This window comes from Notamacropus eugenii, chromosome 2 (genome assembly GCF_028372415.1).
Source record: "Notamacropus eugenii isolate mMacEug1 chromosome 2, mMacEug1.pri_v2, whole genome shotgun sequence".
Classification (NCBI taxonomy): Eukaryota; Metazoa; Chordata; class Mammalia; order Diprotodontia; family Macropodidae; genus Notamacropus; species Notamacropus eugenii.
This window is the reverse complement of record NC_092873.1, coordinates 16340380-16362369: the sequence shown is the minus strand read 5'-3', so window position 1 is coordinate 16362369 and position 21990 is coordinate 16340380. Positions and strand designations below refer to the sequence as shown.

Below are 21990 nucleotides of genomic sequence, written 5' to 3'. Positions count from 1 at the left end.
AAGGACATTTTCCTTTAAGTTGCTGTTTGAATTTTGTCCCATAGAAATACAAAATGCATTGTGTGATCTTGTTTGAGTAACCCACCGGGCATTTCTTATGGAAATACCCCTCGGAGCAATATATAGTTGAGGAAACTGAGGATTAAGGGACTTGCCCATCATAACCCAGCTAGGATGTAGCTACGGAAGTATTTAAACTCACATCTGAACACTAAAATCTAGTGTTCTAACCATATTGGCTTCAGGGGCTTGGCTTTGGTGCCTGCGTTGTGTCCCTGCAATTTACTAGAGCACAAATCATCAAACTCGTTTCATACAAACTTCATTAAGACTCTTTTTCTAAATTTGCCTTATATTAGCAAGTGATCCTTGATAACTTTAGCCATAATCAAAGCTGCTCTAGGGCCAGAGGGAGGCAAGGAGTAAGCAATTATTAAGAACCTACCAGGGGGAAAGCACTATTTTAAGTGCTTTACCAGTATAACCTCATTTCAGCTTTATTTTTCAACTGTCTCACCTACCATTTTACATTATCTCCTTGGCTGGAATGGCATGACTGAAGTTAAACCACTGAGCAAAGAAGAAAAGAGGAGCACAAAGGTAAAAAGAGCCCGCAGAAAGGAATTGGAGAATGGTGTTTGAGACAGGAGAGTAGAAGGGCAGAGGGCTGCAGGGACCCTCTTAAACCAGAGGGAAGGAGAGACACCCCTCCCTTCCCCCTCCTCCACCAGGGTTTTCTCACACCTTCTCTTAGTTCAGGTACCTCTTCCCCCACTCTGGTTTCTGTCTCTGACACAGCTGGGAAACCTCCAGGATTGATGTCTTCAAACAGGCAAGTTTACTGTGACCCCCAGGGACCCTCAATCACTGAGCCCCTATTTTTGTCCAGTATGGCTTAATGAAGCCACCCCTATCCCTGACCTGTTCCCTGACCCACTGAGACATGGAGGAGCATCATCAGACATGGGACTTTCATCTTGGTAGGCCCCTGACTACTGGGCTTCACTTGAAAGGCTGCCATTTCCCACATCCCAGCCCTGGCTCCTCCTTCCCCTCTCACCTCTACAGTCAGGGTCTTATCCTTTACTCCATTGATTTTTGCAACTTTTCTGAGCACCTTTAAGACACCGTCATATTTCTTGTGAACAATCAGCCAAGCAGCAGGCTCTGGCAACCATCTGATTAAATAGTATAGGACAGATTTAGTTAATTCTCTTTTTTCTACTCATTCAAAGTCACACTTCTCATGTGTAGCAGAGCTGGGGTTCTTATTAATTCTGCATGTAATTACTTTGAATTATTTAACATGCAAAAGAAAGTTCCCGTATAAAAGCTTTTGTCTCCAGTTATTCTATACTTACCTCTGACAAGATGGCCAGAGTTACTGATCAACTGTGCCCCTTCTTAATTTTTTTCCCTTTGTCAAGAATTCTTTAAATGAGTCAGGAGAGTTTTTTACTTTTATCTCAAATCTGTGTTCCTCAACAGATGTTCAGATAGACCTATCAGGAGATACTTCTAAAACTGTCAATAGATTAGCATTTAAATCATCCTTGAAGCTCTAAGTGGGAGAAAATCTCCTTTGTCCCATAGGGATAATGATCTTAGGTGCACAATTCAGCAAGAATTTCATTCTTGTATTAGCAATGCAAATGCAGAGAGGAGAATTATGGCATTTGAATGTGTCTTGAATTACTGTCCAGGAAATGGACATTTCCTTCCATTCTAAATGATCTTTTCTATTAAAAAATGCTTTGTTTCCTTGATTTTCAAGTTTTCCCCTAAACCTTCTCCATTCCCTCATTACTCTAGTAAAAGAAAAAAAAATAAGTACAGCAGGACTAGCCCCAGATTGTCACAATTTCAAAGTTAAAACAAATGCCTCCCGAATTTATAACATTTTATCTCCATGGTCTTTATTAGAAAGATTAAATATATGTTTAATAAGCCCCCTTAACACTGTAAATACAAATTTCTTTCTATACCACCCATCAAGATGATCGGAACAGAGGGCTCTCCCTGGGATTGTGAGATCATTAGTGCTGAGGCAGAACTATTTAAAAATTTTTCTAACAAACTTTTATACCTTGATGAGTTAGAACTCCCCATGAAAATAAGAGATTCAAAAAACTTAGAAATAAAACTCTTCTAATTTATATAACGTTATAGAATGTTATAGATCTAGAGCATAGATCATTAAATTTATTTCATACAAATTTTATTGGGATTTTTTAAAAAAATGATAACTCCAATTCTAAAGAACCCACATGGTAACATAGTCATACGGTAAGACTTTCCTAACCTTGCTTCAAGGAAAGCTGTGCTATATTGGGGTAATATCTTAGGGTATAGGAAGTCCTCCTGACAAGCAGACAAGACCTCAAGGATCCATCAGTAGGACCAAAGTCATTGCCTTCAGTTCTGACATTGAATGATTTTCAGAGTGGAAAGCCAAATCGAAGTTTCAAGCTTAATTCTCATACAGAGGCAGAGAAATAAGTGAGAGGCTGTTAGAAGTAAACCTTATTCAGAACATCAGTGCTGCTCTTTGCAGGATCTGTCAACCAGCCTAAGTTTTCTTTTTTGAATGTTGGACTTTCATCACTCATTGATTTTACTCATCTTCCTACAGCCTCCCTTTCTGGCATCATTTCCCCCTCTCTTGCAGAATTCTTTATTGTATAATTTATTCTTTGTAATTTTCCGCTTTTTCAATTTTTTTTTAATTTTTGAAATAAAACAAGTGCTTCCATAACATAGCGCAATAAAAAGATGATTATACATGAAATGGTAAATCTACTATGCATAATTTACTATTCCTTTCAAATATAAAGCAAAATTATCATTCAGATTTTTTCCTTTTTATTTCCTCCCCCATCCTGCCCCAGAGGTGCCTACCATTAGATGCAAATAGGTATGTATGCATATGTATGTGTACATATATGTAAAATTATTCTGTACTTCTATTTATCAGTTCTTTCTCTGGATGCAGATAGCACCTTTCTTCATATATCCTTTATAATTAATTTGGGTATTTATAATAGACAAAATAATTATCTTTTATAATTAATTTGGGTATTTATAATAATAATTTATAATAGACAAAATAATTTATTTGCTCAAAGTCATTCTTAAAATATTATTGTTGTTACTTTATACAATGTTCTCTTACTATACCCAAAAGATATAGGTATTTTAACAACTCTTTGTATATAATAACAGGTGCTCTCCAAAATGGTTGGATGATTTTACAATTCCACCAACAATGAATTAGTGTCCCAATTTTTACATACTCTCCAACATTTGTCATTCCCCTTCTATCATTTCAGCCAGTCTGGTATAAGTGTGAAATGATATCTCAAAGTTATTTTAAACTGTATTTCCCTAATCATTAATGACTTAGAACACTTTTTATGTGACTATAAATTGTTTTGAATTTTTTTTGAAAAACTGCCTGTTCATATCCAAAAGGTAAAAACCAGTTGTCAACTGGGGCATGCCTCTTGTTATTATAGATTTGACAATATTCTAATTAATATTTGTGAATTACCCTCCATCTTATTTGTACTCACCATTTTACTTTTCAACCTCTCTTTCTACCCTATCCCTATTTCCTTATCTTTCCCCTTACCCTCTTATTTTGTATTTTACCAACCCCTCTAAAATTTTATCCCTTATCTTTTCCCCCTACCTTCCTAATCTTATTCTCTACACCCCTTTAAAAGTCCCTTCTCCATCCTAGTCCCACAGTTTTCTCACATCTCTAGAAATTCAGAAGCTTCTAAATCTTTTCAGATATATACCTATTTCCTCTTCAAGCCAGATGAGAGAAAGGTTCCAGCATTGCCAGCCCTCCACCTCGACCTGTTTCCTCTGTATTAATTCTTCTTTTCTCTCCCTGTTTTTGTGAAATAATTGCTCCTTTTTACCTTTTCCTACCTAATTTTGTTTTTTAGACTCATCCCATTATGCCCAACTCAGCCACAACCTTTCTTTCCAACTACCTTAGTAATGGCTTCATCATCTTTTTGAACTTCATCTTGTACTTGACCTCAATCTTCCCTGTCTGTACTGTCTGCCCTACTTGAAATCTGTCCCCCTACCTGTGCAGATAATTCCATTTTACTGGTGAGTTCCATTAAAGTACTACATGGCATGCAGTAGAATTCAACAAACCAGAATCTACACGCCGTTTTCTTCACTTTGGTGTCCGTGATGATTTTCTTTATGGTACTACTTACGCCGAAGAGTTCATAGATCTATTTCTCAGTTGTGTAAATGGAGAGATTCCCAGCATGCACAGTGCAGCATTTCTTCAGTAATTTCTTTGGAACTCGTGACCACCGAAGCGCTGGGTGAGGTATTGGCCTAGCTGCATATAGGAGTCGCTGTCCATCACATTCAGGAGTCCACTTGACACAGAGAGTGGGGCAGCCTTCTGGAGACCCACATTTAGGATTCTGACCAAGATCTTCTGACTCCAAAAGTACCCCCCTTCCATAATTAAGTCTCTGAAAGATAGAGATAAGGACTGGATCTGTGATTTCGCTGGAATAGGGAACTCTCAGGAGGTGATAATCCCTCCACCACTACAATGTTTTCTTGATGGGTTGTCTAGAGCATTGATAGGTAAATTGACTTGCCCAGGGTCACATAGCTAGTAAGTGTCTGAGGCCAGACTTGAAATCATGAAGATAAGTCTTCCTGGCTCCAAGTTCAGAATTTTATCCACTGCACCAGTTAGCTCACCCTAGAGCTTTAAGGGATCCTAAATGTCACTTTGTGTGACCCTTTCACTTCACAGAGGAAGAAACTAGAGTAGGGTAAGTGATTTGTGAAAGGTTCATGTAATAAGGGGTAAAGGTGAGATTTGAACACATGACTTCTGATTTGAAATTTAATTATTTTTCTGTCTTGGGATAGTCTTCTTGGTACTTTGGGGGAAGTCTGTTCATCACTAAGAACTTTCACTTTATTTTCTTTACTTCTTATAACCCAGAGATAATTTGATGGAGATATCTGCCTTTAAGTCTTTCTCATCCATGCATGACTTTTAACTCCTGACTAGCACCTAAGTCCAGATGGGAAACATTCCCATCCTCTTTTAAAACATCTTGAAATGAGGTTTCCTATATGTAGAAGTTTGGAATTCTTCATCCTCCATCTTCAGCCCATGCAGAAAGAGAACATAAGCCCTGGGGGCACTTACCAAGAGGTCAGGAAGAAGGCAAAGAAGGGAATTGACGCTGCCAGCTGGAGTCTATGCCATTCCTGGATGCCATATGCCAGAACCCCAAGAAACAGATGCCCCAGACTGATACACAGAGCTAATATGACTCCTACCGGGGGCGGTGCTAGCTGGTGGTCCATTCCATGACTGAAAGGAAACCCCAGCCCAGGATTAATTTCAGGCACAGGGGAGATCTCAAAGAACATGTATCAGTGTTGATGAAGCTCCACAGAAAAGACTTACCAAGGGTCCCACTTCCAAGTGTGGCTCCTGATATCAAAAACCCAAGCAGGAAGCGAAGACAACAGTAAACTGGGAATGACTGGGGAAAGGCAGCCCCCGTACTGGAGACAGCCACCAGGAAGTCAGTTGGAAGCAGCACCTGTCTTCTCCCAAACCTGCATCATAGGAAACCTGATGGCTATGACCCCAGGGCAGAGGCATAATGTCATCTCTCCACCCAGCAGCCCTCACTGGACCTTGTTTTCATTGCCGTCCCTTCTCCCTGGAATGCCTCTCCCCTCATCTCTTCCTTCCAGCGTCCCTGGCTTCCTTAAGTTTCAGCTAAAATTCCACCTTTAGCAAGAAACCTTCCTCAGTCCTTAATGCCAGGGCAGTGCCTTCCTCCTGAGTTTATTGTGTATGTCTCTTGAATGTACAGAGTTCTTTACATGTTGTCTCCCTCAGTAATGTGAGAGCCCTGAAGGAAGGGAGTCTTTTTGCTTTGTTTCCTATTCCTAGCTCTTAGCCCAGTTCCTGGCACGTGCTACTTAGCATGTAGTTTAAGAAATGCTTGTGGATGACTGACCTTTGTCCCATGTTCAACCCATCACCAACCTTCCTATCTTACTGGGTCCTTTCCAAGTCTTAGACCCACAGCCCCAAATCTAGCCCTGAATCTTTTACTTGTTATTATGAACTGTTGACATAGTATAGAAAGAATGCTAGACTTAAAAATGGAAAGTCTTTGGTTTGAATTCTTCTTTTGATTCTGTTTTTGACCTTGGGCAAGTCACTTTGCTTCCCTGGACCTTGATTTCCTCCTTTGTCAAATGACTGGGGTAGACCAAATGGTCTATAGCTTCATCTTCAAACTTTTAGCTCTATAATCCTTGGCTCCCTGGGTTGCAGAAACATCTGTGTCCATGTGAAACTCACCTATCTGAGAGATAACTCCATATGAGACATCCCACCAGAATCCCATAGAGGAATATTGACTGAGACAAGGACTTCAGTGTCCAGAAGTCACATACAAGGTCCCACTGAAAGAGAAGATGATGACATCAGATCTTAAAGTGAGGCGAGACAACTTGGAGCTCAGGATTTTTGTTGCCAATGTAGAAGAAAAATGGCTATGATATACTGAGTCTGGCTCAGACATCTACCCTCACTATAATAAGAAGAGGACACTGCCTGCATCATACAATTGTACATGATACATCACATAGTCAAGATTCGGACATCAATTTCAAGCTCATTTTGACCCTGTCCTTTCTGATGCAGACGCCTTTATCTTTCCCCCTGTGTTGTGCATGCCCTTATCCTCACCTCCTGTTTTCTGTAAAATTCCATTGTACATATTGCTTATGTATGTTATATTCTGTATAAGATTGCTGGAGCTGGGCTCTCTGACTTTTTTTTTTCCATATACATGAGCCTGTGCTTTAAATTTTTTTGAACTTTCTTTCTTTCTTTGAAGTAAAAAAATGAAAAGATGTGAATTTAAAAGGGAATTAGTTAATATCAACTGACATATAGCCTTAATTCATAAGTTCTTTTGCTTGCCTAGTAAATGTATGGTTATATTAATAACACAAATCCATAAAACAGAAAAGAGCTGGACCATATCTATACATTTACTTGTACAAGTGGTCCTCTTAATTAAAGAAGTTTCTTGCTCTGAGGTAACATTTCTTTTCTATAAATGTCCCCAATTACTTGGACAAACAATTTTTTTTAGTATTTGTTTTCTAAAAGTTTGAGTTCCAGATTCTTTGTCTCCATCTCTGCCCCCTCATCTAGAAGGCAAGCAATTTAATATAGTTTATATATGTGTAGTCATGCAGAACATATTTTCATATTAGTCATCTTGTAAAAGAAAACAGAAAAAACTCTAGAAAAATATAGAAATTTTTTTTAAAGTATGTCTTGATCTGTATTTAGATTCCATCAGTTCTTTCTCTGGAGATAGCGCTTCTCATCATAAGTTCTTCAGAAATGTCTTGCATCACTGTATTGCTGAGAATAGTTAATTCATTCACAGCTGATCATCTTACACTATTGCTGTTAACTCTGTACGTTATTCTCCTGCTTCTACTTATTTCACTTTGCATCTATTCATGTAGCCTTTCCATGTTTTTCTGAGAGTATGCTGCCCATCATTTCTTACCCCCTTTTTTATAATTTGCAGTTTACTAACCATAAAACAGCTACATACTACATGAAAAAAATAGTCATACAAGTGTAGGCTCATTTATTACAGCAAGTCTTTGGTGAGACAACAGCTGGGAATGGGGCGGAGCCAAGATGGCGGAGTAGAAAGATGCATATACACTAGCTCCGAACCCACAGCCCATAGAACATCTGTAAAAAAGAACTCCCTGTGAATTCTGGAGCAGCAGAGGCCACAGAATGGTGGAGAGGACGAGATTTCTGTTCCAGAGAGCCTGAAAACCTCTCACAAAAGGTCCGTCACGCTGCGGACCAGGAGCTGAGCCCAGCCCTGCCTCGGGCGGGGCGGCACTGAGAGGAGCGGATCTGAGCAGGCTTCAGGGACGGAATCTCCAGTGGCTGTGCGGGTCCCTCCACCCACAGGTGACAGGGGTCGGAGAGAGGGTCTCTTTGGTGGGTCAAGAGGGGAGTGGGGTGCCCCCATAACTCAGGCCCCCTCGGCAGGCAACAGCGGAGGCGGGAGCAGACCTGGGCTCCCCAAGCAGGCAGGAGCCCTGATCCATTGTTGAAGGTCTCTGCATAAACCCCCTGAGGGAACTGAGCACAGTGTGGTGGCCCTGCCCCCACCCGAGCACCTGAACTTAATCTCACACTGACTAGCAGCCCTGCCCCCGCCCAAAGCCCTGAGGCTGGGAAGCAGCATTTGAATCTTAGACCCCAAGCACTGGCTGGGAGGATCTGGAGGTGAAATGGGTGTGAAGAGAATATTCAGAAGCCAAGTCACTGGCTGGGAAAATGCCCAGAAAAGGGAAAAAAAATAAGACTATAGAAGGCTACTCTCTTGGTGAACAGACAACAGCTGGGAATACTTTGCAGCTAAATAAAACTTTTTTCATAGTTTTTGGTGCATTTTTTCAGCCAATGCTTTCCTAAGTTTTTTCTGGTTGCTTCCCCACAATTTCTAGCTCTCCAGTGTTGTTCCTCATAGATCATGATATCACCATTTTGGAGAATCAGGTCAGTATGGTCCATCATAGGGAATCATTCAGGAAGGAGAAAACTTAGTCATTTTGAGAGATCTGTCTAGGAGGTTTCATTAGGGGCTTGAGGTCAAAAATGGCCAAGCTTAGAGATCTGAGGTTTCTACATTTCTTGGTTCAGGATCATCCAACTGCAAAAGCTAATCGAGGGCAAACTTGGCCATATTGTATTGAACCTCTTTTATATTTTTACATTGAGTACCATCCACCATATCATGAAGACGAAATAAGGACCCATAACTTTACCTTCAGCTGGAACATAGTCTTGTCCTTTTCCACCTGGCATACTTGATAATCCCCTTCTCTTCAGCTCCTTGAGCCCCTACACAGTCTTACATCTCCCTTGTCACTCTGTTGACCCCTTTTCCCTCCTCCATACCTGCCCATAATTTCTTATAACACAATAGTATTTCATCACAATTATATACCACGGGTTGTTCAGCCATTCTCCAATTGATGGACATTACCTCAATTTCTAATTCTTTGCCACCAGGAAAGAGCAGCCATAAATATTTTTGCACACATAGGTCCTCCTGGTTTTTGTTTTTCTATCATTCTGGAATACAGAACTAGTAGTAGTACTGCTTGGTCAAAAGGTATGAATAGTCTAGTACTGCTTGGTCAAAAGGTATGAATAGTCTTATAACTCTTTGTGTATTGTTGCAAAATGCTCTATGTAATGGTTAAATCAGTTCACAACTCCACCAACAGTACATCAGTGTCTCACTTTTCCCATATCCCCTCCAATATTTGTTATTTTCCTTTTCTGTCATATTAGCCAATCTAGTGGGTGTTAGGTGGTGTCTTGGAATTATTTTAATTTGTATTTCTTACATCAATGTTTACTTAGAGCAGTTTTTCTTATGGCTATAGACAGCTTTGAATACTTTATCTGAAAACTGACTGTTTATATCTTTTGACCATTTGTCAGTCGGAGAGTGGTGTTCATTTTTATAAATTTGACTCAGTTCTCTACGTATTTGGGAAATGAAGCCCTTATCAGATAAACTTGCTTCAAATATTTTCATATCCTATTTCCCTCCTGTTATTTCTGTTCTCCCTCTCCTTTTACTCTGCCCTTCCTTAAAAGTGGTTTGCTTTTGACTATTGCCTCCCCCCGTCTGCCCTGCCTTCTATCAGCCCCATCCCCTTTCTTTTATTTTCTTTCCCTCCTACTTTCCTATAGTGTAAGAGAGATTTTTATATCAAACAGAGTGTGGGTATGATTACTTCTTTGAGTCAATTCTGATGAGAGTAAGGTTCAAGGGTTCCCTGCCACCTTCCCTGTGTTCCACTTTACTGCAAGAGTTCTTTCTTGCCTCTTTTATGTCAGATAATTTACCCCATTCCAACTCTTCCTTTCCTTTTCTCCTTGGGCATTCCTCTTTCTCACCCCTTAATTTTATTTATTTTGATATGATCCCATCATATTCAACTCACATCCGTGTCCTCTGTCTATACATTGTCCTTTTCACTGCCCTAATAATGAGAAAATTGTTCTGAGTTACAAGTATCATCTTCCCATGTAAGACTAGAAGCAGTTTAACCTTGTGTTCTTTATTATTTCCAATTTCTGTTTACCTTTTTATGTTACTTTGGAGTCGTGTATTTGAAAGCAAAATTTCTTATTCAGTTCTTTTTTTTCATCAGGAATACTTGAAAATCCTCTGTTTCATTGAATGTCCACTTCCCTGCCCCCTTGAAAGATTGTACTCAGTTTTGTTGAATAGGTGGTTCTTGGTTGTAACCCTAATTCCTTTGCTTTCCACAATATCATATTTCAAGGCCTCTGATCTTTTCATCTAGAATTTGCTAAATCTTGTGTTATCCTGACTGTGTGAGCCTGTGGTTTGAACATAAAAGAAATCTGCAGAATAACACTCGCTGCATTGTTGATTTGGTATTTGGCAGTAGGACCTAATCAATGGATCCCTCACTAATCTTTACCACAAAAGGAATTGTGAACTGAAGGGCTGGCAGAAGAGAGAAATCTAATTTTGTCATTCAACAAGGGAATCAAATTCCAAATCAGTAGTGCCTTTTCAAAAGGAGAATGAAATCTTCCTGGAATGCAAAAGGGGCAGCAGTAAGGACCTCTTACCTCAGTCACAATGGAGGAAGTGAAGATGCTTTTGTCATAGACCCAGCCATCCACACAAGGCTCCATCTCCAGCTGGCTCAGGTTTTGTCCTGTGATATTTGGACCCAAGGGCTGCCCCTATGGCCAGAAGAATTGGCGGCACCTCTCCACTTTCCCATTGGAATCCAGGGGGATGGAAAACTTTAGAAGGGAACTAAAATTAAGGTTCCCACTGACATTGAGAAAAGCCGAGGAATTGTCAAGCAAGTGAACCAGCACCGGTGCTCAGGGACAAAGTCAGTGAAGTTATCTATCAGACAATGGCTAGTATTAAAGGGATAGCCAAAGAAAAGACTTAAAGGATCTGGAATCTTCCCTTATCTCCTACTTTGAAGGAGATCTTCAAAGACCATCAGGACTGGGATGTTGGCCCCAGGAAGGAAATTCCTTCAGTGAGCTACTGCGTGAAGAAAGTAGTCATTTGACCACAACAAAACACAGGATGTATTTTTTAAACCAGTGAGGACACCTCCCACAGAACCTTCCTTTTTACTTTGATGAAGCAACATAGGTACACAGTGTTCTTGGTTCTGTGTGCAGTTGAGCATGCCAAAATACTTCAGATCATTCACAAAGAAAAACTGAATAGGTTTTAATATCTAGCTGGAAGGATATATCAGCACCAAGGTTGGGTCCTTAAATGCCCATTCTATGGGAGCACCTATACCCAGAGGATCCCCAGTAGAGCTCCAACCTGCACATGGAGTCCGAGGTAATGACAGGGAGACCCATAAATAGACCTTCAGATACTTCCAGGAAAAAGAAGTGTTTTCACTGTAAACCAGAGACCTAGCAGTGCCAGTTCTGTGTTTAAATATGACAAGGATAATTTTACAGAATGCATTGGTTAAAAATAAGCCTCAGCCTGAAGATGGGTAACTTTGACATGGCTGAGTTATTTGAAAGCCAGATGGAATGTGCTCCAGGATGCATTGATTCATGAAAGTTCAACTCCAGGGTCAATGAGAGGCAATATGGAGGCAATAATGCTAGACAGGATGTCAGGGTAGACTATGGTTAAGTTCCCCCTCTCAATCCCCAAACCCAGGTGAATTCCAAAGGCCAACCAGAGAACTGGATTCTGATTCCATGCTTTTTTACAGAGATATGGGGGTCTTTGGAGTCAGAATGTTGATTAGAGCACCAATCCTGATCATTTTGTCAGTTTAGTTGAAATGTTTTCTATATTCTACAATCTGTCATGTTATAATGTCTGTGGATAGAAAGACATCTTGAGGGGCAGTTGTAGAAAGACCTCTCCTTTCCTTGGGACTTTCCTTAGCCTGGGTCTTCCTCTCTGAGAAGCCCTTAGCGCCAGTGGTTTCTGCCTGGGCTCACTTGAACTCATAGACTCTGGGACTTCTCCTTTAGTTAATGAACCTCAGAAAGGAGTGGCTGAATCTACAGATACTTCCTCCTTGGTCCCTTTGATATCATTGGGTCCTGGTCTTTCAAAGGCCAACCGCCTTGTACTTAGGAGTCTGACTTTGTCTCTTTACAGCATGACCTCTGATTCTTCTATCATGTTTTCTAAACTTTGTGATTTGTGCTGAAATTTTTAAAGTCACAGATTTTACTACTGGCTCCTTGGATTTTGTGTGCTGTGAAGTTATGAGAGTCTCACCTGCTGGTCTTCTTCATTTTAGCTGCTTACTAAAGCTGGTGCCCAGTTTGATGAATAATCCTTAGTCACTTCTTCCTTCCCCAACCTTTTTAATTTAAACCTCTTTTGATAGAGTTGACAGATGGATTGTTCCAATTCTTTTTTAGTTGTCAGTTAGTCAAACATTTTAAAATGTCTACTACACTGGAGATATAAAAAGAGGCAAAAGACAGTCCCTAGCCTCAAGGAGCTTACCATTTGATGAAAGAGATAACAAGTAAACCAATATGTACAAACAAGCTATATACAGGATAAGTAGAAAGTAATTAAAAGAGACACAGCAATGAATGAAGAGAGATTGTATTTCCACCTTGGTCAAGGTTTTCATCCCCATAATTTATTTTAGTTTTGAATAATATTTTTCTAATTACATGTAGAATTTTTTAACCTTTTAAAAAAATTGAGTTCCAAATTCTCTCCATTCTTTCTTTTCCTCTCCCCCCGCCCTGAGACGGCAAGAAATTTGAAGAAGTAATACATGTATAATCACGCAAAACAGAATTCCATATTGGTCATGCTGTTAAGGAAAACCCACACACCAAAACCAAAAGCAACTCCCCATGTACACAAAATAAATAAAGTGAAAAATAGTGTGCTTCAATCTACATTCAGACTCCATTGGTTCTTTCTTTGGAGATAGATAGCAATTTTCATCATGAGACCTTTGGAATTTTCTTTGATTATTGTATCACTGGGAATAACTAAGTCACTCACCGTTGATTATCATACAATGTTTCTGTTACAGTGTCTCCTGGTTCTGCTCACTTCACTCTGCATCAGTTCATAAAGGTCTTTCCAGATTTTTCTGAAAGCATCCCACTTGTCATTTCTTATGACACAATAGTATTCTATCACAATCTTAAACCACAACTAGTTCAGTCATTTCCCAATTGATGGACATCCCCTCTCTTTCTAGTACTTTGTGCCCACAGAAAGAGCTGTTACAAATATTTTTGTACGTATAGGTCTTTTTCATTTAAAAAAAATCTCTTTGAGATACAAACTTAGTAGGGAAATTGCTAGATTAAAGGGTGTGCACAGATTTACAGCTGTTTGCCCACAGTTTTAAATTGCTCTCCAGAATGGTTGCATCACTTCACAATTCCACCAGGAGTACATTAGAGTGCAACTTTTCCCACATCCCCTCCAACATTTATCATTTTTCCTTTTTCTCGTATTAGCCAATCTGACAGTTGTGAAGTGGTGCCTTAGAATTGTTTTAATTTGCATTTTTAATCAATTGGGATATATAACTTGAATTTCTTCTTCTGAAAACTGCTTGTTCACATCCTTTGACCATTTATCAATTGGGGAATAACTTGTATTCTTATGAATTTTATTCACTTCTCTATATATTTGAGAAACGAGGGCTTTGGCAGAGACACTCGCTATTAATTTTTTCCCAATCTTTCTGCTTTCCTTCTGATCTTGGCTGCACTGGTTTCATTTGGGCACTCCTTTTTAATTTAATATAATCCAAGCATCCATTTTTTATCTTGTAATGCTCTCTATCTATTGTTTAATCATAAATTCTTTCCTTACTCAAAGATCTGATAGGTAAATTATTCCATGCTCCCCTAATTTTTTTATAGTATTGTCTTTTATATGAAAATCAGGTACCCATTTTTATCTTATCTTGGTATGCAGTGTGAGATGTTGGTCTATACCTAATTCTGCTTGGTCCTAGAAGCAATGTTTACACCTCGATTCTGCCAAACTCTTTTCCAGTTTTCTCAGTAGTTGTTGGTAAGTAGTGAGTGTTTGGATCTTTGGATTTATCAAACACTAGATTACTATGAACATTTACTACTGTGTCTTGTGTGCCTAATCTATTGCTGTAATCCACCACTGCATATCTTAGCCAGTATCAAATTTTGATAATTACCACTTTAAAATAGTTTGAGATCTCATGCCTCTAGGCCACCTTCCTTCACATTTTGTTTTCCATTAATCCCCTTGATGTTCTTGACTTTTCTTCTTCCAGATGAATTTTGTTGTTATTTTTCTAGCTCTAAAAATAATTTTTAGAAGTCTGATTAGAATGACATTGACTAATTGAATTAATTTCAGTAGAATTGTCATTTTTTATTATAATGACTCAACCTACCCATGAGCAATGACTACTTTCCCAATTGTGTGAAATTTATTTGTGTGAAAAGTGTTTTGTAATTGTGTTCATATAGTTCCTGGGTTTATCTTGGCAAGTAGATTTTCAAATATTTTATATTGTCTGTAGCCATTTTTAAATAGAATTTCTCATTCTGTCTCGCTGCTGAACTTTTGGTAATATACGGGAATGCTGATGATTTATGTGAGTTTATTTTGTATCCTGCAACTTTGTAAAAATTATTAATTATTTCAACTAGTTTTTAGTTGATTCTCTAGAATTCTTTAAGTATACAATTATGTCATCTGCAAAGAGTGATCATTTTGTTTGCTCATTGTTATTCTAATTCCTTCGATTTCTTTTTCCTTTCTTATTGCTGTAGCTAGCATTTCTAGCATAATATTGGGGAATAATGCTAATAATATGCATCTTTACTTCCCCTGTTATTTTATTGGGAAGGTGCCTAGCTTATCCTCATTATAGAAGACAGTTGCTGATGGTTATAGATAGATACTACATATCATTTTAAGGAAAGATTCATTTATTACTGTGTTTTCTAGTGTTTTTTTGAAAACAGGGATGAAGCCCTGCTATGAATCAAACTTGTCTCATTGTTGCTGTAACCCCTTACTGTCATGACTATAGCTCACTGTGTAGCTATTGGTACATGTATTGAGATTTGGCCTCACAAAAGAAGGGTCTCCTCCAGAAGAGGCCCTGAGCCTCAGTTACTCTTCTGTAAAATGGAGACAATTATACCTGTAGTACTTACCTCACAGGTAAATGAAATTAGCAACATTTCCAGCAAGCAGAGGTGAAATGACTTGTTAAGGGTCATGGAGTTAGTAATGTTTGAGGCTGGATTTGAACTCAGGTCTTATCTCAACTGTAGAATATCTTGGTGAACCCTAGTTTTCCTCCTTGTTGTCCCCAAAGACCTTGAGCTAATCTATTCAAGTGTTGAAGCAGATGCTGAGTTACAAAAAGTCAATATTTTACCAAGCATATTTCCTTCTGTTTGAAATAGTCATCTTTTAACCTATTTAATCTGAAGTTCAGGGTTAACCTGTGCACTCTATTAATTAATCTCTATTATACCTAACTGAGGAAACCAACCATATTCTCATGGTCCATTCCAGAAGAATCAGGAAATGTTTGCCTTTGGGTCCAAGCACTTTCCTTTCCTTGATGTGGCTTAAGATCTCAGAACTGCTGCCCTCTGGTTAACTGGAGAGTAGGTGCAGCTGGCAGGAAACCTCTGGACTCAGATCAGTGCACTGAGCAGCTTTCAGACAACTAAAGTGAGCTCTCCCCATCAAGAAAGATCTTATATAGTTTCAACCAGAACCCATCTTTGCCAAGGCCTTTTGCCAATTCTCTACTTAGGTCCACCTGACCTTGTGGCCTTTCCTGAACTCTTTGGTCTTGTTGGTGGTCTGAGGAGATGTCATCTGCTCTCCCTGACGGTTGATCATTAGCAACAACCTCTTGGAAAATTTCATTGCTGCCAGGCAGTGGGGTGGAAATTCTTTTTTTGTTTGTTTTTTTGGGGGTTTTTTAAGTTCTTTTTTTTTTTTTTTTTACTGAAATGGACAGACCGAGACAAGCACAGGCAAGAGTTAATTGAGAATTTGGGAGCGTCTTTATCAGCTGGCAGCTGTTGTCTGAAGAGGCAGCCCTGAACAAAGGTGTATGTGCCTTTTAAGCATCTTAGCACCTCCCGGTATAGCCTTGTGGTTCCAATAGCGCACATTTTTCACAGAACAGTTTTGACAGGGGTTCCTAGTACTGCTAGGCAAGGGGGCACAACAGAGAGGGGGGCCCAAGCAGCTGCTAGGCAAAGGGGTACAACAGAGAGGGGGGCCCAGGCAGCTGCTAGGCAAAGGGGTACAACAGAGAGGGGGGCCCAGGCAGCTGCTAGGCAAAGGGGTACAACAGAAAGTGTAGCCACTAACAGTAAGTGGCTACTAGGCCCAACCTGCCTAGAAACTCAACAGACATTTCTCAACCCAGGGGCTCTGGGGGGGAGGGGAAATAATGTCCACTTCATTACTACTTTTATTTTTTTACTATTTTTTCATTTTTTTATTATTTTATTTGTTTTCAGTGTTCTACAATCACTTCCATATAACTTAGATTTTTTTTCCCCATCCCTCCTGCTCCTTCCTCTTCCCTTACCCCTCCCTCCCCAAGAGGGCATACAATTTTATATAGGTTCTACACATACATTCCTATTAAATACATTTTCACCTTAGTCATGTTGCATAGAAGAATTAAAATAAATGAGAGAAATCATAAAACAAACCAAAACGTAATACAAAAGAAAATGATCTGCTACATTCTGCGATCAAATTCCATAGTTCTTTCTCTGGATGCGGAAGGCATTTTGCCTTAAGAGACCATTGGGAATTTTTTAAGTCCTTGCATTGCAATGAAGTTCTGTCTACCAGAAAAAATCCTCGCACACTGTGGTTGTTGCTGGGTATGAAGTTCTGGTTCTGCTCCTTCTGCTCAGCATCAGTTCATATAAGTCTTTCCAAGCCTCTCTGAAGACTTCCTGTTCATCATTTCTTATGGCACAATAGTATTCCATTACATTCGTATACCATAACTTGTTCAGCCACTCCCCAATTGATGGGCATCCCCTTGATTTTCAGGTTTTGGCCACCACAAAGAGGGCTGCTACAAATATTTTTGTACATGTGGGACCCTTTTTCATTGCTATGATTGCTTGTGGATACAGACCTAGAAGCAGTATTGCTGCGTCAAAGGGTATGCACATTTTTGTAGCCTCTTGGGCATAGTTCTAAATTGCTCTCCAGAATGGTTGGATCATCTCGCAGCTCCACCAACTATAAATTAGTGTTCCAACTCTCCCATATCTTCTCCAACATTTATCATCATCCTGTTTTTTCATGCTAGGCGATCTGATAGGTATGATGTGGTATCTCAGTTGTTTTGATTTGCATCTCTCTAATCTATAGCGATTTAGAGTATTTTTTCAAATTACTATAGATAGCTTTGATTTCTTCCTCTGAAAACTGTCAGTTCATATCCTTTAACCATTTATTAATTGGGGAATGACTTGTATTCTTGTACATTTGACTCGGTTCTCTATATATTTTAGAAATGAGGCCTTTATCACAGACAGAAGTTGCAAAAATTCTTTCCTACTTTCCTGCTTCTCTCCTAATCTTGGTTGTATTGTAAGGTAATCGAAATTATCCACTCTGCATTTCACAATGTTTTCTATCTCTTGTTTAGTCAAAAATTATTCCCTTCTCCATAAATCTCATGAATACACTATTCCTTGCTCCACTAATTTGTTTATGGTATCAGTCTTTATACCTTGATCATGTACCCATTTGGACTCTATTCTTGTGTATGGTGTCAGGCATTGCCTAGTTTCTGTTATACTGTTATCCAGTTTTCCCAGCAATTTTTGTCAAACAGTGAGTTATTATCCCAGAAGCTGGGGTCCTTGGGTTTATCAAACAGTAGATTGCTATATTCATTCATACTGTGTCTTGGGTACCTAACCTATTCCTGGTCTACCCTTCTGTTTCTTAGCCAGTACCAAGTGGTTTTGATAAATCCTGCTTTATAATACAGTTTGAGATCTGATAGGGCTAGACCACCTTCCCTATCATTTCTTTTCATTAGTTCCCTTGATATTCTGGACCTTTTGTTCTTCCAGATGAATTTTGATATTATTTTTTCTAGCTCTAGAATATCTGATGGTTTGATTGCTATGGCACCGAATAAGTAAATTAATTTAGGTAGAATTGTCATTATTACATTGTCTCCACCCACCCATGAGTAACTGATGTTTTTCCACTTACTTAGACCTGACTTTATTTGTGTGAAAAGTGTTTTTTAATTGTGTTCATATAGTCCCTGGGTTTGTTTTGGCAGGTAGACTCCCAAATATTTTATAGTGTCTACTGTAGCTTTAATGAGATTTCTCTTTCTATCTCTTACTGTTGGGCTTTGTTAGTAATATATAGAAATGCAGAGGATTTGTGTGGGTTTATTTCGTAACCTGCAACTTTGCCAAAGTTGTTTATTATTTAAAGTAGTTTTTTGATTCTCTGGGACTCTCTAAGTATATTATCATATCATCTGAAACAAGTGATAACTTAGTTTCTTCTTTCCTATTCTAATTCCTTCAATTTCTTTGTCTTCTCTTATTGCTACAGCTAATATTTCTAGTACCATATTGAATAATAGTGTTGATAATAGACATCCTTGTTTCACCCCTGATCTTATTGGAAATGCATCTAGCTTATCTCCATTGCATATAATGCTTGCTGCTTATTATTTTATAGAAAGGTCCATTTATTCCTATGTTTTCCAGTATTTTCAATAGGAATGGGTGTTGTATTTTGTCAAAAGCTTTTTCTGCATCTATTGAGATAATAATGTGATTTCTGTTAGTTCTTTTGTTGATATGATCAATAATGCTAATAGATTTCCTAATATTGAAACAGCCCTGCATTCCTGATATAAATCCTACTTGATCATAATGTATTATTCTTGTGATTAGTTGCTGTATTCTTTTTGCTAAAATCTTATTTAAAATCTTTGTATCTATATTCATTAGAGAAATTGGTCTATGATTTTCGTTCTCTGTTTTGTCTCTTCCTGGTTTAGGTATCAAAGCCATATCTGTATCATAAAAAGAATTTGGTAGGACTTCTTCTTCCCAATTTTGCCAAATAGTCTATATAGATTTGGAATTAGCCATTCTTTAAATGTTTGATAGAATTCACTTGTTAATCCATTTGGCCCTGGAGATGTTTTCCTAGGGAGCTCATTGATGGCTTGTTCAATTTCTTTTTCTGAGATGGGGTTATTTAAGTATTCAACTTCCTCTTCTGTTAGTCTGGGCAATTTGTATCTTTTAAAACATTCATCTGTCTCATTTAGATTGTCAAGTTTATAGGCATAGAGTTGGACAAAGTAATTTCTTTGTTTTAACTAATTAATTTATCTTAAGTTTTGAACATTCATTTCCACAAAATTTTGAGTTCCAAATTTTCTCCCCATCTCTCCTCTCCCCCATCTCAAAACGTGTTGCATTCTTATTGCCTCTTCCACTAATGTGTCCTCCCTTCTAACACTCCTCCCTTCCCTTGTCCCCATCTTCTCTTTTGTCCTGTAGGGCAAGATAAATTTTTATACCCCATATACTTTTGGGTCCTTTGTATTTCTTTAGCAAAGGACCTGTATTTCTTATTTCCCAGTTGTATACAGAAACAATTCTCAACATTTGTTCATAAAACTTTGAGTTCCAACTTCTCTTCCTTCCTCCTTCCCCACCCATCCATATTAGGAAGGCAAGCAATTCAATATAGGCTATATATGTGTACTTTTGCAAATGACTTCCATAATAGTCATGTTGTGTAAGACGGACTATATTTCTCTCCGTCCTATCCTGACCCCCATTTCTTCTATTCTCTCTTTTGACCTTGTCTCTCCCCAAGAGTGTTGACTTTTAATTGCTCCCTCTTCCCATTGCCTTCCCTTCCATCATCCCCCCCACCCTGCTTATCCCTTTCTTCCCCACTTTCCTGTACTATAAGATAGATTTTCATACCAAAATGAGTGTGCATTTTATTCCTTCCTTGAGTCAAATGTGATGAGAGTAAGCCTCACGTTTTCCCTCACACCTCTCCCTTTCTTCCCTCCATTGAAAAGTCTTTTCTTGCCTCTTGTATAAGAGATAATTTGCTCCATTCCATTTCTCCCTTTCTCCTCCCAATATATTCTTCTCTCATGCCTTAATTTTATTTTTTTGGATATGAACCCTTCCTATTCATCTGCCACTCTGCTCTCTGTCTCTCTCTCTCTGTCTCTGTCTGTCTGTCTGTCTGTCTGTCTCTCTCTCTCTCTCTCTGTATAATCCCACCAACTATACAGATACTGAAAAAAGTTTCAAGAGTTACAAGTATTGTTTTTCCATGTAGGAATGTAAACAGTTCAACTTTAGTAAGTCCTTTGTGATTTCTGTTTCCTGTTTACCTTTTCATGCTTCTCTTGATTCTTGTGTTTGAAAGTCAAATTTTCTTTTCAGCTCTGGTATTTTCATCAAGAATGCTTGAAAGTCCTGACCATTTTCCCCCCTGAATTATTATACTTAGTTTTGTTGTGCAGTTGATTCTTCGTTTTAATCCTAGTTCCTTTGACTTCTGGAATATCATATTCCAAGCCCTTCAATCCTTAATGTAGAAGCTGCTAATTACGATCTATGAATAAGAAATGAGGTGATAATCAAAGAAGAGATAGAAAGCATTATAAGATGTTAAATTGATTTTAATTATATGAAATTTAAATAGTTTTATACAAACAAAACCAATAGCAGCATAGATTAGAAGGAAAGCAGAAAACTGGGGGAAATTTTTATATCAAGTGTCTCTGATAGAGTCCTTATTTCTCAGACATATAGAGAACTGTATTAAAGTCATATATATGTATGTATATATACATGTATATGTATGTATATATATACATACCTACATACATACATACATACATACATACATATATATATATATATATAACTGAATGTAAGTCATTCTTCAATAGGTTAATGGTCAAAGGATATGAACAGGAAGTTTCCAGATGAAGAAATCAAAGCTATCCCTGGTTATATGAAAAAAATTCTCTAAATCACTATTGGATTAGAGAAATTCAAATTAAAGCAACTGTGGAGTACCACCTCACAGCTATCAGATTGGTTAATATTACAGAAAAGGAAAATGACAAATGTTGGAAGTCATATGGAAAAATTGGGACAATAATGCACACTGTTGGTGGAGTGATTAACTGATCCAGTCATTCTGGAAAACAATCTGGAACAATGTTGAAAAGTCTATAAAACTATGCATACCCTTTGATCCAGGACTACTACTACCAGGTCTATATCCCGAAGAGATTAAAAGGAAGGAAGTACCAATTTGTACAAATACATTTATAGTAGTTCTTTTTGTGGTGGCCAAGAATTGGAAATTAAGGGGATGTCCATCAATTGGGGAATGACTGAGCAAGTTGTGGTATATGATTATGATCGAATACTGTCATGCTATAAGAAATGGCCAGAGGGGTGGTTTCAGAAAAAGTCTTGAAAGACACTTAAGAACTGATGCAAAGTGAAGTAAGAGGAACTGTGAGAACACTGAACAAAGTGATAACAATATGGAACAATGCTTAACCTTGAATGACTTAACTATATTCTCAACTGTACAAAGATCCAAGTTAATTTCAAAGAACTTATAATGAAAAATACTATCCACCTACAGAGATAGAATGGATGGAGTCTGAAAGCAAATGAAAGCATACTGTTTTTCAATGTCTTTGTTTCTGTTTTTTTTTCTTTTTTGGTCTCTGTCTTCTTTCACACCATGGATCTTATGGAAA

General features: G+C 38.4%; 1 pseudogene; it reads right to left on the bottom strand.

Moving 5' to 3' along the window:
* LOC140522522 (solute carrier family 22 member 10-like) overlaps positions 1-11569 on the bottom strand; it is a 33067-nt pseudogene extending 21498 nt beyond the window's left edge.
* Between the last annotated feature and the right edge of the window lie 10421 nt (positions 11570-21990).